The 19224-nt window shown below is 35.2% G+C and overlaps 1 pseudogene; it reads right to left on the bottom strand.

The window, feature by feature from the left end:
• Positions 1-757: 757 nt before the first annotated feature.
• Positions 758-1895, bottom strand: LOC100033329 (anamorsin-like; annotated as a pseudogene).
• Positions 1896-19224: the final 17329 nt, after the last annotated feature.

The following is a 19224-nucleotide window of genomic DNA, read 5'->3' as shown; positions in this document are numbered from 1 at the left end:
TCTCCATTCCATAACTGAAGGGTGGTTCATGACACTGACTCCCCTGATATGCCATCAGCTAGGATAATGAGTATGAATGTACTCTACTAAAGAAAGAAGGGAGCTTAGGCCCTTCATTTAGGTGAAAGTGTTTTCTTGGTTTCTGCAGTGTCAGTTCTTTCTCTTACAGATATATAGATATAGATATAGATATGTAGATATAGATATAGATACACACACATACACACACATATACATGCCCTAGAGCTAGTATATAGGAGTGCATCATTCTATCACCTACAAATTCAGGGGTATGGAAAATGGATACAACTCCAATGCTAATTGCCAAATGGTCAGATCACAGTAAGAGTCTGAAAGAGTGAGGCTGAGTGATTCCAAAACATGAATGGATCAAAAGTTTTCAAGGATCCATTTGGACTGGAAGTTGGATACTGTAAGGTGTTTATATGCCACTCAGTTATTTTTTCCAATAAAAACAGTATGCTTGCTCATAAAAGAAGTAGTTTGTTATCAATAAATTTAGGAGATAGATCTGTGATCTGGAGATGCATTAACACTAAGGGATAACTATGTTCAAAGACAATATGATCGAAGGCAACAGAGAGGATGGGCTCGGGATCTAAAAGGTATGATCAGGCTCCCAAATGGAGAGGGTAACTTCTCCAATGTATATAACCCCTCTCTGCCACCATTAATTAGATGGAATCTCCCTAAACCTTCAATTCAAATCTCATTGAGGAATTAGACAGTTCAATGCAAATTAACCTGGCTGATTATTGCTCAATCCTTTGGTTTGTAGCAGCATATATACCTCAATTTCTGCATGTCTATCAAGCCAACCCCATCTGAGATCCCAACACAGAGCGTAGGCAGAATCAGGGAGGCAGGAGACAAACAGGCAGGACTTGAAGGATTGCTGAAATGAGTGTTGGAGTCAGTTTTTGGAATGGAATAACCTCCATGAGTCCCAGTGATTTTGCCTTTTAGGAATCATGAATATTTTTTTCACTCAAAAGGATTTTCTCCCCAGGTTTAAAGACTGGCATCCCAAGGTAGGGGCAGCTGGTACAGTGGAAGGCATTGCCCAAATAACAATTTCCAAAAGGTGACTTGCATTGAGATTTCCTCTGCTCTTTTGCTTTGTCCTGCTCCAGTTCTTCTGCTAGGCCACACATGCAATTTTTACAGACCTTCCTTCTTGTCCCTTCTCCACATGAAGCAGCCTGTAGGGAAGCTGGATCTGGCTTCTTCAAATCCTCTGGATCCAAGAATTCATTGGAATCAATGAGACCCATGCCATCATCATTCATGTCACTGGCTGAAAGTGTCCACAGCTTGCCTGCAGCAGGTTTCTCTGAAACAGCAGTCTTCTTGGGGAAGGAAAATTTAAGTTGAATAGAAGAGCCTACTTCAAAGTTTGTTTTTTTGCCAGTCACTTAAACAGAGACCAGGCTGTCACTCTGGTAACCCAGGTGTTCCTGTACTAACTGTACCTCCTCTGAGGTTAAGGACTCCTTCTGCAACTCCTTCACTTCCACAAGCCCAGAAAGTGTCAGAGCTGAACACAGTTTAGTCGCTGTATTCACTCTGCTTTCATTAACTGAGGTTGTCTCCACTGGCTCCTTCAGAAGGACTTGCCCACCTGGTCTAAGGATTCTAGCAATTTCTGCCAAAATCTCAGTGCTATACATGGTTGTACTTCCTGGAACCAGACCTGACAGAACATTGGAGCTAGATTCTTTGTGAGCAGACTGTTACAGTTGGTTGATGTTTTCCACATACACGTGACTCTCATCACCAGCTAGTACCTGTAGTTTATCCACCAGACCTTTCAGAAGCTCTACTAGAGATGACCTATCCCAGATCACTGCCACACACTGTCCATACTCTGCCATTGTTGCAATGTCAACATCCAAAAAACCAGGCTCCTACTCTTCAGCAGCCAGCTCAACATGGTTGATTCTGGTGAGAGAACAAGGTATTCTCTCCCCTCTCCAATCTAATTTATACCCTATTATGAGATTATTATTTCCAAGTCGTAGTTCCTTGTATGTTACTTCTGTGCTCAGAAACGATAAAAAAATCTCTGAATTGTATATAGAATAAAATATGCACTCTTTACTCTAATTTTCAAGACCTTCTATGTTTTAAGCAGCTGGGTGGTACAGTGGACAGAATGACTGACCGGGAGATAGGAAGATCTGTATTAAAATCTGGCTTGGGACACACTATTACTTAACCTCTCTGCCTCATATTCTATTGATAATAATAGTACCTACCTAGTAGGGTTGTTGTGAGTATCAAATGAGATATTATCTGTAAAGAACCAAATATAGTACATAACATGTGTAATAATTAAAATAGCTGAGGCCATAAACTTTTGCAGTTAAAAGAGTGGAATACTTAAATTGTAGTAGATAAAGAGTGGATGAGTAAATTGTGACCGCAGAAATATGTTTTTTATATTAAAAATAAAGTGGTCACCAGGGAAATATTCCCAATTATGAAATATACCCAAGTCAACTGGGTTTTATAGAGATTTTAATTAATTAATACAATGAGGAATTAAAGAAGGAGAGAGAGAGTAAGAAAGGAATAAGTATGAAGGGCCTTAAACCAACATGGCCTAGACCTGAGTCTTAAGAGAGAGAGATCAGTCAGTCCTTAATCACTCACCACAAGATCTGTCCAAGCAAGAATATAGACACCAGTTCAGCCAGCCATCCTTCTCCAGAGAGGGATTCTTCTGACTCTCTCAAGAGACTGCCTTCAAGAGCCTGTTTCCAGAGCTCTCTCCCAACAGCCTCCTTAGAGACCGTTTCTCTTTAGGAGACTGTCATCTCCTTATATAGGGAATTTTCTCCTATGTCACCTCCCCTAAATTCTTACATCTACCAATCACAGTAGACAGTTTTCAAAGGACAGCCCATTCTTAGTTCACACCTAAGAAGCTGTCAATTTTTGAGTAATTCATGCCAGGAAAGCTCTGAGTAAGTTTCTCACCTCTTTGTTCCTTGTAAATTCACAAGTTGCTTGACCTTTAGAAGTACTTATCACCCTTTTGTATTAGTCCTAAAATAGGCATGGCCTAAGAACTTTTTGTCCCACTATAAGTATGGGTTTAAGTACTTTTCATTGTTCAGAAAGGAGTTTACAACTTTATCTTCCCCTAAGGCATGCTTAAGTATGGTGAAGTAGAGTTCTCACATTCCTGATCTAAGTTACTTTCACTGCCCAAATGGTGAATGGTCCCAATGGGGAATTTTTAAGGTTCACAATCCAACCTTATGAAGTAGGGTCTGAGAATTTTTAAGGTTCACACATGTAATATAAAGGTTAATAAATGTTTGTTTTCTTTCTTTAGATTTGTTTCAAACTCTAGTTTCCAACTAACATTTACACATGTTAAATTCCAACAAATTTTTATTGGTTGTTTCTCTCTGAATATTGTTCACCTAATGTCTTTTTGTCTCTCTAGCTTTGTCATATAAAAGTCTTTCCCATTCTTCAAGGTCAAATTAAAATCTTGTTTGCTTTATTAACCTGTGTCTGGTCTTATGACACCCTACCCCCCCTCCCCGGCAAAGTTCTGTGTTTAAGTAATATAATGCAAGTGGTCAGAATTTTAGTCTTGCACTGAAAGATGTAAATTTGCTTTCATAGATTACACTTAATCTCATAAATCATCTTATCTTTAAAATGGGGGTGGTAAGAATAATAAGTAATATGTAATAAAAGTAAGATGTAGCACTGTCTCTACAAAGTTGTCATTTGATCAAATGATATAATTGTAGCCAAATTTGTTCATCTTAGAACACTATGTAAATATTTTATTCTGCATCATATTATATCAATTTTTGAATTTTTAAAAAAACATATTTGGATAGTTTAAAACTTTTGAGAGTTTTCAGCATGTTTGACTCATATTTGTACTGTCATAAAATACCTACCATTGTCTTACATAGAAAAGAAGCCTAATAAACATTTTTAAAACAATTTATCAAATTAGTTGAAAATTGTGTGCTTAGGTTAACTTCATGGAACTTAAACAGATTTGAATGTCAAGGTAGTTGTCCCAGAGAATGCTTGAAATCTATTTATAGTTATATAGATAAAATTATAGCAATACATTGAAAATGGAGAAACCAAGAAAGCCAGATAGGTGGAAGTGTATATACAGAACTAGATTTTAAGTAAAGAGGACTTGGGTTCAAATCCAATTTTAGGCACTTCCTAGATGTTTGATTCAAGACAAGTCATTTAACCACTTCCTTGCTTAGTTTACTTACCTTTACTACTTCTCTGGGTTAGAATGATAATCAGATTATTGTTGTAAAGTATATTGAAAAACTTAAAGCACTATATAAAACCTTAATGGCATTAGTAGTAGTAGTAGTAGTAGTAGTAGTAGTAGTAGTAGTAGTAGTAGTAGTAGTAGTAGTAGTAGTAGTAGTAGCAGGAACTCATGTATGGCATTAAGGATTTCAGATACACCTTTGAAAATTTCAACTGGAAGATTCTCTGCTTAGGTAAGCTGTGACTAAAATTATTACATTTTAATTTTTACCCTAACTAAATAATTATCCAGACTAATTTAAGTTGGCTAAAAATGGGAAAGAGTTTTTTTTGTTCATTTCTATTTATAGTTGAACTACAACTTGAAATGATAAATTAGATTCCCATTCACTATTAATGACTTTCCTGCTATTGAAGTTAATAATGATATATTTGCATGTTACTTCAAAAATTAATACTTCCCATAAATTTAAATGGTATTTTATGCCCATTATCTAATTGAATCTTTAGATTTCTCTGAGATAGTAGAGATAGTCTATCTCCTTTGAACAGAGAACACTGAAGAGCAAAATTATATGGTCACTTAGTCATCTAACCCCACAAGAACTTCTGACTTGCTACTAATTACTCTCACATAGGGCCTTTAGGAACATTTCTCTCACAAAACACTGATCTTTACCTTAGGAAAATACTTGGGCTCAGGAATGTACCCATCAAATATTGATATCTCCCAGGGCTTGTCATCCCAATTTCAAAACATTCTGATGTTACTCTGTAACCAATCATTAAGTGATCTTAGATCTCACTTCCCATGAACCTGACACATTATTTCAGATAAACTCCTTCCCTCATACTCTGAAAACGGAATCATCTCCAAAGACTCCGGTTTGATAATCTTACTTCCTTATTCCCGATTTCCTTTACTCTTGTTCTCCAACACTCATTCTATACATATTGAATAATCAACAAATAATTCAAAAATATTAGTTAATTATTTTCTCTGTTTCAGGCATTATCCTAGACTTGGAATTCCAAAGAAAATTAATGAAAAAATCCTACTAGCAATAAATCAATGTCTTTGTCTCTCCCTCTATCTCTCTGTCTCTCTGTCTCTCTCCTCACACACACATATAGGCAAACCCTCTTCAGGTTTACTCATTCACTTACTCATATCACAAATATATGCAGAGGAACATTTTTTCATTAAATAACTATTCCATTGTCTACCATAGAGATCTGGGAACCACCTGATAATTCATGTTAAAAGGTCTTGGTGGTACGCTACAAAAATCTTGAAAAATAACTCATGATAGATAATTGTAAGATTAAATTTTTCCCCTACACAGCTATCTCCCTCTATTCCAGAAATCTTGACCTTAATACAAGGATTAAGGATTAACCCAATGGTACATGATTGCTAAATTAGAAAACCATGATTAGCTCTTTAGATCTCCAGACATTTAAGGGAGCAATAACTCCTCTTCCTCCATCAGAATTTGTTGATTGAACAAATGAATAATAACAGGACTCTTTCCACTATATAGTTTACATTTTTATTTCTATGTCAAGAACAGAAATCTGTTGCTGATAAGATGTTCCTATCATCAAAACCTAATTTGGAACATTAGCCAACCAATAAACATCCATTAATTGCTTATTATGTACAAAGAAGAATGATTTTCTTAGGGATAAAAAAACAAAGTAAATAATTACAACTAGACATGTCATTCTTCTTTCGATAATCCATGAAAGAAGACATTAACTAATGAGATCTAACCAGAGAAATGATTTTAAATTGATTTATGATATTTTCTAGGAATCAGAGACAAAAAAGACAATTGTTTTGTTTTGTTTTGGTAGAAATAATCATTTTGGAAGATTAAATCTATTCTGACTTTCTTTTGTACATTCTAATCATATTAAAGATTCATTTGAATTTATTTTATGTTTTCTTACCTAAGAAAAAGTCTCAGAACAAATTATTTACAAATTGGGCCCTTTTTATAATTAATGCAATTTTAGAGAAAAATAACATTGTAGGTAACTTAGAGGCAAGAAGAAAAAAAATTAAGCCTAAATAAGGTAATTGGAAATTTAATAATAAGATAAAAATAATAAATTATATATGTGTATATATATATATATATGTATATAATTAAACCATTTTATAGGAGCAACATTTTAATCCAAATGTAGCTTTTACATGAAGGAACTTGGTAAAGTGAAAAAAAGCATTATTTTTGAAAGTGAAATAACCTATATCCTTCAGATTTCCTATTTACTATCTGTTTAATCTGAGGGTGACACAGTTAACTTTCTGATCTTGAATTTTCTCCTCTGAAAAAAAATGAAAGAACTATTCAAGATAAACTTTAAGGTCCCCTTCAGTATTAAATCACATAACTGCTATGATTTTCATTGGTAGAATTATTTCAGAGTATTTAACAAAACCTTTACAGTGAAATAATTTTTGCTATTCCAGTTAAAACTATTTAGGACACAATGTTCAAATATGTTACAACAAACTTATGTATCTGGCATCTTATTTTACTGGTTTAAAAACAAGATTCATGATGAAAAATACTGTTGAGTAAATTTGCAATTTTTTTCTTTGAGATTAGCATCCATTAATATATATTTCTATAAGTGAAAAGGTGGTGAAAAATATATTTGGAGAGAGAGAGAGAGAGAGAGAGAGAGAGAGAGAGAGAGAGAGAGAGAGAGAGAGAGAGAGAGAGAGAGAGAGATTCTTTTGATATATTTGTTCATGTATTGTCTCACCAATTAGATCCCTGAGGTCAAGGGTTTCCTTCTGCTCTTTTTTTTTGATCCTCAGTACTTTTTACAAGGTCTGCCACATAATAGGTAATTAGAATATTTATTGATCTATCAATTGCTTCTAATCCATAATTATTCATTTCTATTGTGTCTAGTCAATCTCATCATGTGTTTCTCCTTTGCCCTATTATTGAGCTACATCTTTAATTTTTGTACATTTTGATATTCCAAGTCCCAATCATGTAGTGCCACATGCAGAACATTATTAAAAGACAGGCTTTTGTTTCAAAAGGAAGCTTGGTGTAAATGAAGACACTATACTTTTTCCAAAAGGCAATCAATTTACTATCTCCCTATTGTCCAGCTATGGTTCTAGTTCATTGCCAATTTTCAACATCACTCCAAGATATTTACTGTTGGATGTGCTCTAAGAATCATTCACTCCACTAATTATGATGAACACAAACTATATTTTCCTCTACTGAATCATTTTATTAAAATGTAGTCAACAAACAATAGTGATGGTGATGTCTATTTTCTTAGCCTTTTATTTAGTGTGATGGTAATTATAAAGTTATCCTGGAACACTGTGAAAAGCTGTGTTACTCATCAATATATTTATTAAAGGTTCTCTCAGTGGATGTATAGCTTAGTCCCATAAAATATACCTGGGTGTGGAAATAGACATATAACTTTATTTTTTAATATTTTTCTCATTGTCTTTTTATTTTGTGGGAAAGAAAATATATATACATACATACATACATATATATGTGTATATATATATATATATATATACATATATATATTGAGTTCTCTTGTCCAACCTACTCAATTTACAGATAAGTAACTAAGGCCCACAGAGGCAAAAAAGGCATGCCCAATAGTTTATCTATCAGACCTATGTATAATTAATAAGGGAAGAATATATGAGCAAACATTATATAGAAAAATAAAATACATAATTTTGACTATACGAAGTTATAAAGTGTTCACACAAATAAAACAAATGCACCCAACATTAGAAAGAAAAAAGAGGGAATTTTTTTATACCACATATTACTGACAAGGGTCTTATATCTCAATTATATAGAGAACTGCCTCAAATTTAAGAGTACAAGTCATCCCTGAACTGATAAATGGTTAAAGGATATAAACAAACATTTCTCAAAGGGAGAAATTAAAACTATCTTTAGCCATATGAAAATGCTCCACATCACTATTAACTAGAGAAATAAAAAAGAAAATAACTATAAGGAACCACCTTACAGACTAGATAATATAATTTTTTAAAAAGACAATGATATGTCTTGGAGGGAATCTGGGAAAATTGGAGACTAATACACTATTGATAAAGGTGTGAAATGATACAACCATTCTGGAGAGCAATTTGGAATTATGCCCAATAGGTAATCAAACTCTGTAAAACCTTTGATCAGCATCTGAGATAGGAAGAGAGGACTTACTTGTACAAGAAAAAAAAATATACTGTTCAAGGAGCAAATAGACCTTAAGAAAATACATGGTAGAGGTTGGACACCAGAAATACAAAGGCAAAAATGAAAAGGGTCCTTTCTTTCTCCTATCTGAAAAAAATAAAATATACACATATTATAAAACAGATATGATTTTATTTCTTTGACATACAGAATTTATAGTGAGGAAACCTCATCAATTCATTTGAGCACCTCATTTATAATTTTTAGTTTTAGATATTTGCTTAGGGCACTGAGAAATTAAAGTACTTGCCCAGAATCATACAGACAATATTTATCTGAGATAGTAATCTATATAAAATAATATCAAAAGACAGAAAAAATTCATCTTCCAAACTTCAAGGCCAAATCTCTACTTGGCAACATTAACTTCGTATTCCTTTTGATAAAAAATACACACACATACAGACACACACACACACACACACACATGAACACAATTAATTCAAAGTACTTTCAGTAGAAATTCCTATTCCCTTCAGAGATAAAACAATTCTTTGTCATTTTCATTTTCTTTTAATGCTAGGAATAGCCATATTTTCTTTTTGGTGGGAAGGAGGAAAAGAAAAGGAAGCTGAACAGAGGATTTAAATTTCTGAGTAGATAACTAGAGATTGCAATCACACAACTGTTTGAGTAATAAAAATAACCTAAAGGAGTCAATAATTACCACAAGCATTTTTAAAATTAAGAATCCTATATTTTATTGTAAAAACATGTAGCAAATTTACTTATGTAGGTTTCTTTCTTTCATTTTTCCAAGTAAACTTTTTTTTTTGTCATTTTTCAAGGCAATAGGCAAACTGACAATTTTTCTTGATCAGGAAATAGGACATTTTTAACCATCATTCTAGAAGTACTTGGCAACATTTATCATTCTTATTATATTTCCTTATAGCAGATGACTTTTGACTTCCTTTATTAAGGAAAAAATAATATCTGTTGGTGATATAATTGTACTTCTTTCTCCATTAATATATTCGATAGAGAATCAATGTGGAGAATTACATGAAATAAATGAAATCCCCATTCTTCTAGAAATTAATAATTGTGTCTTTTCAAATGTTCTTTAAATGGCATAATGTTAAATTACTAGGTATATATAAATCAATGTACATATACATAGTAATATATATCCATATCCATTTATGGATGAGAGAATAGAGAATGAGAAGAAATGAAATGAGGGAGAGAGGAAAAAGTGAAATGAAATATATTACAAGGACAAAAAAAGTAGGGACTGATAGAAGTTATATTATTCTTATGGTCTCCTGAAATTAAATATCTAAGCTGTCAGAATGCATCCTCTGGTATATGAATCCCCAAAGGAATTTATTTTAATATTCATGTCTAGATATCGGCACCTTTGTTCTTTTACTCGCCACAGTGGCTTTCCCAACTTTTTCATCACTTCTCTCTCTCTTCTGTCCTTTTAGGTAAGACTTTTGTTTCATATTTCACCAAAACAATTGAGTATATCTAATGAGAATTCCCTCTTTTGCCCTTCAATTCATCTTACATAACTCAAATGCCTTCTATCACTATCTTCTCCAATCATGTCCCATGTGAAAAGATAGACATTCTTCTTGCCTGAGTAAATCTCTATACATGCAAGTGGTTCAATTTCATCCCATTTTCTCCATCAGACCACCTTTCTTATTAATCTTCACTCTTCCACCATCTATTTGTTTCAGTTTTATTTGTTTAGAGACCATGGTACCCTCCTCCTCAAAAATCTTCACTTGATCTGTCAAATTCTGTGAGGTAGTGTCCCACATCTCTCCTGCCTTTATTAGTAAAATTCTGGAATTTTAAAATTGGTTATTCTGTTTTCTTTTCTTTTCCTTTCTAATCTTAACTGTCTGAGGTCTGGTTTCTGACCTCATCATTTAATATAAATGCTCCCTTCAAATTTAGCAATGATCTTATTTAATATGACTTGTTTAATGGACTTTTCACAGTCATTATCCTCCTTGACCTCTATAAAGCCTGTGATACTGTTGATTAATGTCTTCTCTTCAACACTTCTGTTTTAGTTTCCATGACACAACTTTCTCCTGAATCTCTCACCTTGATGACAACTTCTTCTCAGTCTTTTGATGAATCCAGGTTACTCACCAATTTTAGCTATCATCCAAGGCTCTGTTCTATTCCTCTGAATCTTATAATATTATTTCACTTTGTAATCTCATAAATTTCAAGAGATTTAATAATCTCTATGTTGATGATGCTCACATGTTATATCCATTACTAATCTCTCTACTGAACTCTAGTCTACTTTTATATCACCAACAACTTATTAGACATCTCTAACTGGATGTCCTCTGTATGTCTTAAATCCAATTTGTCTAACACTGAACTCATTATTTCCCTGTTCCCTTAATCCCTTTCCTCTTCCTAAATTTCTCTTTGCCATAAAGAGAACTTTTCAGTCATCCAGGTTTGTGACTTAGGTGTCATATTTGATTCTTCATTCTGTCTCTCCTCCAATATGTAATTGATTGCCAAGTCCTATTGATTCTACTTTAGCCAAAAAAAAAAACCTTTTCTTTACTCTAACACTACTATAAAACTGGTAAAAGCCATTATTACCTCATGACTTAGATATGTTAATCACCTGATAATTATTTTTCCATTCTCAAGTTTCTGTCCATTCCAGTGTATTATGAAAAAATAAAATTGATGAGTTTTAAAAATGAAATATTTAGATGGAAAAACTGTTCAATATAGGTTCAAAACTGTTTAGACACTTTTTAAAAATAAAAGTAGATTTATTAAAGTTGGTATTAGGAGTTTGGGAAGGATGGTGGACTAGGGTGGTTCCTAATCCTTTATCAATCTTCCTGTCCCAGTTCCATCTGATCCTTGTGGATCTCTTTGGTCTCCAGCCAATCTGGAACTATTCTGTCTGCTTCACTATCTCTGTCCAATGTTTCTACCTAACTACCTAAGCTATGCCCACCAACAAAAGCCTTTGCTGTAGTACAAATAAAGTAGTTGGATAAGAAACCAAATGTCCAGACAGATCCAGTCACTCAAAGTTCATGATGATGATAGCAGAGGTAATCAGTACACTATATGCATCAAAATGGTATTATATAGGCTTCATGGAGTTTAAAGATGTCTGTGGTACAAACAAAATCTCTGGCTGAAGCTTACAGGACAATGGGACTCAAAGTAGGAGGCTTGAGATATGAGTAGAGAGAATTCAGTCCATCAGCTCCAACTGAAAGGCTCACTCCTCTCTCCCCCCACTTCCTGGCAATCCCTTAAGTGTCCCAACACCTTATTCCAAATTCTTCTCTTGCATTCTGTCCCTTGCCTTTTAGCCAAATCTGCTTTTTCTCTCTCTGCCACAACACCTTTTCTGCATTCTGATATTCCTGTCTTTCACATATTTATTATTTTTCTTTGAATGGCAGAATCAAAAGCATGCATTTAATTAACTTGGTTTAATTTGATTCAATTTAATTTGTCTTGATTCAATTAATTTTGATCAAACTTGTTATTTTGTTTATTCTTATTTAAAACAAGTTTAATATTGCCTGCATTTTTATGTTAGGCACTGTGCTGGCCTGTGGACTCTTTGGCCAGGGGACAGGGCTAAGAAGACAACCTTGAACATGTTCATTGAGGATAGGGGAGGCATCACATATGCCCAGAATGGTTTTGTCAGGGGAGGAAGCAAGCACTGGGAGGGTAAAGGAAAGGTTTTCCTAAATGGGGCTGGTTGCCATCAGCCCTATACAGGAAAAGCAAATTGGTGTCAGTCAAGGCACAGTGCAAAGGCAGGGTGGGAGCAGAGCATCTCCACAGAGGTTTGGGTCCCAGTGGGGATTTGGCAGGGGTGGGGTCATTCTTGGCCCTAGTCAGAGTGCCGAGGTCTCAGCCGGGCAATCTTGGTCCTCTTTAGATCTAGATGCCATGAAATTATGAATTAAGGTATTTGAGAGCGTGGGTAGAATGTTTAAAAACAAGTATTTAATTGGACATACTGTTTTAAAGCAAATAATAACTTGATGCTTCCCCTTTTAAACTTGGTTGTATTGGCTTTCTTTGTATAGTTTTAAATGTAATATGATAAAAATTACTTATTTTACATCTCATAATGTTATCTATTTCTTATTTGGTCATAAATTCTTCCCTTATCAATAAATTGAACTAAAAGGCAAACTATTCTATGCTCAATATCAACAACATGGAAACAGGCTCTGATCAAGGACACATGCAATACCCAGTGAAATTGCATGTCAGATATGGGAAGGGATGGGAGAGGGGAGGGAGGAAAAGCATATGATTCTTGCAACCAAGGAATAATGCTCTAAATTTACTAAATAATTTTTTTTCAAAAAATATAAAAACAACTATTCTATGCTCCCCTAATTTGGTTGAGGTATCATACTTTAGGTATAAATCCTATGTCCATTTGTACCTAATCTTAGTAGAGTTTATGACATACTAGAGTGAATTGTCTGATTTTAAGCAAGGTGAAAGTCTATGCTTTCTATGATGTAAAGCAAGACTAGAACTCCATTTGAATGTCTTTTCACATTGCTTACATTCACAAGTTTTCTCCCCAGTGTGCATTTTCTGATGTTAAACAAGTGTGGTGCTATTTTGGAATGTCTTTCTGCATTGCTTGCCTTCTTTATTACCCAGTGTGGATTCTCTAATGTTAAGCAAGACTGGAACTCTGATCGATTGTCTTACCACATTGCTTAAATTCATAATGTTTCTCCCCAGAGTGCATTCCCTCATGACCAATAAGATGGAATCTCTGACTAAATGCCTTTCCACATTGCTTGCATTCATAAGGTTTCTCTTCAGTGTGCATTCTCTGATGTCCAGTAAGGCTGGACCTGTGTATATAAGTCTTTCCACAACAATTACATTCATTAGACATTTCCACAGAGGTCATTCTTTGATGTTCAGTAAGGGATTAATTTTGAGATTCAACACAGAATTCTCTGCAGGCTAAATTATGGGGACCATCACTCACAAATATTTGTTTTTCCATTTCTTCCACAGAAAGGCTCACCTCTGTTGGAGTTGCCTTCATTTCAGGTGTGATCTCTCCTTCTGGGCAGCAGCTCCTCAGGCCTTCTTGCTCCAGCATCCACTGGGCTTCCCTCTGTTCCAAATAAGAGACTGCATCTTGCAAGGGAGCTGGAAGCCTCACAGAGAGCAGGTTCTGGGTATTCTGCAGCATAACCTCCCTGTACAGCTCCTTCTGTGGAGGGGTCAAGAGATGCTCTTCCTCCTGGGTGAAGTCCATAGCCACATCCTTGAATGTTAGCACCCCATGCGCCATGAGTCTATCACTCTCAGAGGCTATCCCCTATGATTACAGGTTCCCATTCATTGGGCACAGTAAACAGGAGGCTCCATGGCCAGCTAAGGAGGCAAAGAAGGAAAATCTTTGAATGTGAAGGAGGGGTTGACTGGGTGGGACTTTGACTTCCTGTTTCCCAGAGGCCTCTGAGCTGCCTGTGGTTCCAGGGCTCTCTATAACCATATTGACAACTGATCCCTTCAAATCAAAAATAAAACCCTTCCCCAAATCTTCTACTTCAAATCTGCAATAATACTAAAACTTTTCTCTCCACAGTCACTTCCAGATTAGTGTTTGGTTTTTTTCTTAGTGCCCATTCTTCTTAATGTTAGAATACTATTCAGCACTGTTAATTATTTCATATCTTAAAATCTTGGATGAAGAACTTGTACTACAAAAATGAATTATTCTGAAGTTGAGCATTCATGAGCATAAATTCCTGCTGCTGTTTCATATTTTCATTCATATGCTTTGAAAAAAGAAATCCCATTTTAATGGAATGGAGGATGATCCTAGATACTACAGTCCCTGCAATGGAAATATTTGGATACTTTTGATAGAATTAATCAAAAGTATCCTCAGTGATGAAGTTAAGCTCAAATGTGAACTTCTCTTCAGGGCCAGGCTCAAGGATGCTAAAGAGATTCTTATTATAAAAATAAAATGTTTATTGAAATGTATAAGGATAAAGAAGGAGTTCTAATTCTAAGGGATTCTAAATCCACCCAGATAAACTCCCTAGTTCATCAAGGAACTGTTTCTCCTGTGTTTCACAGGCTACATTGATCCTCCCTGATCTGACTAACCCAAATTTATACTATCTAAATAAAAACTACCACTATTACCTTTATAATCCTTAATTTCACCTTCAGATTATAAAATAACAAAGGCTAGCTGGTTGAGTCTCAATAAGAATACAGTTTGGATTCATTTTCCTTATACATAATGAAAAGCATTTAACAACTGAAGTTCCTAATTTTGCAGTATTATTGTGTGGAACAATTAAAATAATATTTATAAAGAATTTTTAAAACTTTAAACACAAAGATGCCAACTATTTTTAACCAATAAATATTTATTATGTTTACAACTGTGCACTTGGGTGCACAAAGAAAAGCAATTGAAATAATCTCTGTTCTCAAGGAGTCTATGTTCTTTTTAGAGTCACAATATATACATAAGCAATTTTTTGTTCTACAAGAACAATAAAATTAAATACAAATTATTAAATAGAATATATTTAGGGAAGGGGCAAGAAAGGTGCCCTTTATCAGGTGGTGGTTGAGCTGAGGTTTGGAGAAAAATATTCTTTGAAATAGAGTTGTGGAAAAAATGTTATCCACACATGAAAAATGGCAGTACAAAGACCCAGGGAAGAGAGGGAGAATATTGTATGTAAATAGTGAAAATAGTGTAAATAGAGAAGGGATAGATTTTTTCTAATATATTTTATTTGATCATTTCCAAGCATTTTTCGTTAAAGACATAGATCATTTTCTTTTCCTCCCCCTGCCCCCCATAGCCGACGCGTAAGTCCACTGGGCATTAGATGTTTTCTTGATTTGAACCCATTGCTTTGTTGATAGTATTTGCATTAGAGTGTTCATTTAGAGTCTATCCTCTGTCATGTCCCCTCAACCTCTGTATTCAGGCAGTTGCTTTTTCTCGGTGTTTCCACTCCCATAGTTTATCCTTTGCTTATGAATGGTGTTTTTTTCTCCTGGATCCCTGCAAGTTGTTCAGGGACATTACACCGCCCCTAATGGAGGAGTCCATTACGTTCGATTATACCACAGTGTATTAGTCTCTGTGTACAATGTTCTCCTGGTTCTGCTCCTCTCGCTCTGCATCACTTCCTGGAGGTTGTTCCAGTCTCCATGGAACTTCTCCACTTTATTATTCCTTTTAGCACAATAGTACTCCATCACCAACATATACCACAGTTTGTTCAGCCATTCCCCAATTGATGGGCATCCCCTCGTTTTCCAGTTTTGGGCCACCACAAAGAGTGCAGCTATGAATATTTTTGTACAAGTCTTTGTGTCCATTATCTCTTTGGGGTACAGACTCAGCAGTGCTATGGCTGGGTCAAAGGGTAGATATTCTTTTGTCACCCTTTGGGCATAGTTCCAAATTGCTCTCCAGAATGGTTGGATCAATTCACAACTCCACCAGCAATGAATTAATGTCCCTACTTTGCCACATCCCCTCCAGCATTCATTACTTTCCTTTGCTATAATGTTAGCCAATCTGCTAGGTGTGAGGTGATACCTCAGAGTTGTTTTGATTTGCATCTCTCTGATTATAAGAGATGTAGAGCACTTCTTCATGTGCTTGTTAATAGTTTTGATTTCTTTATCTGAGAACTGCCTATCCATTTCCCTTGCCCATTTATCAATTGGAGAATGGCTTGATTTTTTGTACAATTGATTTAGCTCATTATAAATATGAGTAATTAAACCTTTGTCAGAGGTTTCTATGAAGATTTTTTCCCAATTTGTTGTTTCCCTTCTGATTTTAGTCATATTGGTTTTGTTTGTACAAAAGCTTTTTAGTTTGATGTAGTCAAAATTATTTATTTTACATTTTGTGATTCTTTCTAAATCTTGCTTGGTTTTAAAGCCTTTCCCCTCCCAAAGGTCTGACATGTATACTATTCTGTGTTTACCCAATTTACTTATGGTTTCCTTCTTTATGTTTAAGACACTCACCCATTTTGAATTTATCTTGGTGTAGGGTGTGAGGTGTTGATCTATTCCTAGTCTCTCCCACACTGTCTTCCAATTTTCCCAGCAGTTTTTATCGAATAGTGGATTTTTGTCCCAAAAGCTGGGATCTTTGGGTTTATCGTATACTCTCTTGCTGAGGTCGCTTTCCCCCAGTCTATTCCACTGATCTTCCTTTCTGTTTCTTAGCCAGTACCAAATTGTTTTGATGACTGCTGCTTTGTAATATAGTTTCAGGTCAGGGACTGCAAGGCCCCCATTGTATGTGTTTTTTTTTTCATTATTTCCCTGGATATCCTTGATCTTTTGTTCTTCCAAATGAACTTTGTTATGGTTTTTTTCTAAATCAGTGAAGAAGTATTTTGGTAGTTCAATGGGTATGGCACTAAATAGATAAATAAGTTTGGGTAGGATGGTCATTTTTATTATATTGGCTCGTCCTATCCATGAGCAGTTAATGTTTTTCCATTTGTTCAGGTCTAGTTTTAGTTGTGTGGCGAGTGTTTTGTAGTTGTGTTCATATAGTTCCTGTGTATGTCTTGGGAGATAGATTCCTAGGTATTTTATTTTGTCTAAGGTGATTTTGAATGGGATTTCTCTTTCTAGTTCTTGCTGCTGAGCTGTGTTGGAGATATATAGAAAAGCTGATGATTTATGTGGGTTTATTTTGTATCCTGCAACTTTGCTAAAGTTGTTGATTATTTCAATTAGCTTTTTGGTTGAATCTCTAGGATTCTTTAAGTAGACCATCATGTCATCCGCAAAGAGTGATAACTTGGTCTCCTCCTTGCCTATTTTGATGCCTTCAATTCCTTTATCTTCTCTAATTGCTACTGCTAGTGTTTCTAGTACAATGTCAAATAGTAGAGGTGATAATGGGCATCCTTGTTTCCCTCCTGATCTTATTGGGAATGCATCTAGTTTATCCCCATTGCAGATGATATTAGCTGTTGGTTTTAGATATATACTGTTTATTATTTTTAGGAATGACCCTTCTATTCCTATGCTTTCTAGTGTTTTTAATAGGAATGGGTGTTGTATTTTATCAAAGGCTTTTTCTGCATCTATTGAGATAATCATGTGGTTCTTGCTAGTTTGCTTGTTGATGTGGTCAATTATGTGGATGGTTTTCTTAATGTTGAACCAGCCTTGCATCCCTGGTATGAATTCTACTTGATCATGGTGAATGATCCTTCTGATCACTTGCTGGAGTCTTTTTGCTAGTATCCTATTTAAGATTTTTGCATCTATATTCATTAGGGAGATTGGCATATAGTTTTCTTTCTCTGTTTTTGACCTGCCTGGTTTTGGAATCAGTACCATGTTTGTGTTGTAAAAGGAGTTTGGTAGAACTCCCTCTTTGCTTATTATGTCAAATAGTTTGTATAGTATTGGGATTAACTGTTCTCTGAATGTTTGATAGAATTCACAGGTGAATCCATCAGGCCCTGGGGATTTTTTCTTAGGAAGTTCTTTGATGGCTTGATGGATTTCAATTTCTGATATGGGATTATTTAAGAATTCTATTTCCTCTTCTGTTAGTCTAGGCAGTTTGTATTTTTGTATATATTGTAAACCTCAAATTTCCTTAGACTTATAAATGTTGGAAAATTCACCATTGGGATATTTCATACTTGGAAAATTTCTTACTGATAGTCTATTGGAATGGGAACCCCATTGGCATGGGAGGTTCCTTCTCTTCCCTTCTTAAGATTACTTTAGGACAGAAACCCTTTGCTGAACAATGGAAAGGACTTTGACCTATGCTTGAGCATAGAACAGGAATTTCTTTGAGTCTTGATTGATTTTAGAATTGATACAATGGAGATACTCCACCCTATTCAGTCCTAATAGGATTGAGTAAGGGCTGCAGCCTAGATCAAAATTTAATTATTCCAATCTCTACCATACTCAAGTTAACAGGATTTAGAAAGGGCTGTAACAAAGGAGTATAGATTTAATCATTTGAAAATATGACCTTCAACAGACATGTGCAAAAGCCAGAAACCTCTGGGCGGTCCTGGGTTAAGCGAGAGCCTCCATTGACAGGGAAATTGATGAAGAGCGATTGGTAGATGTGAGGACTGAGGGGAGGCAACTTGGATGGTGTCCTTAAAGATAGGAGGGTCTGGAGACTGAGGAGAGGATTGAGTTTTTGGTCGGTGTGGTTCCTGGGCTCTGAGGAAGCTTGCTCTGAAGGAAGCTGAAGGTGGGGGCCTCTGAGACTGTTTCTCCATTTTGGACACGTGAGTGAAAGGGACTGATCTCTTTTCTTTGCCCCAGCTATCTAAGGGCTTGGGCCTTTTGGCCCAGCCTAAACAGAAGGGGTATTTAAGCCCTATTCCCTTCTCTCCCCTTTCTCTCTCTATATATATCTCTAATTCCTTTCTTGCTCCTATTGTAATTAAACTCCAAAAAAGGCTGACGGCTGACTTGAGTTTTTCATTTAGGAATTACATAGCTGATTCCTTGGTGACCTTAAATTAATATATATCAGTCTTTTAAAGTGATTCCCTTGTAACAATATTCATCCATTTCTCCTAAATTGGTGTATTTGTTGCCATATAATTGGGCAAAGTAATTTCTAATGATTGCC

The sequence above is a fragment of the Monodelphis domestica genome, chromosome 1 (genome assembly GCF_027887165.1).
Source record: "Monodelphis domestica isolate mMonDom1 chromosome 1, mMonDom1.pri, whole genome shotgun sequence".
Taxonomy (NCBI): Eukaryota; Metazoa; Chordata; class Mammalia; order Didelphimorphia; family Didelphidae; genus Monodelphis; species Monodelphis domestica.
The sequence above is the reverse complement of the archived record's forward strand: the minus strand, read 5'-3'. Positions and strand labels throughout refer to the sequence as shown.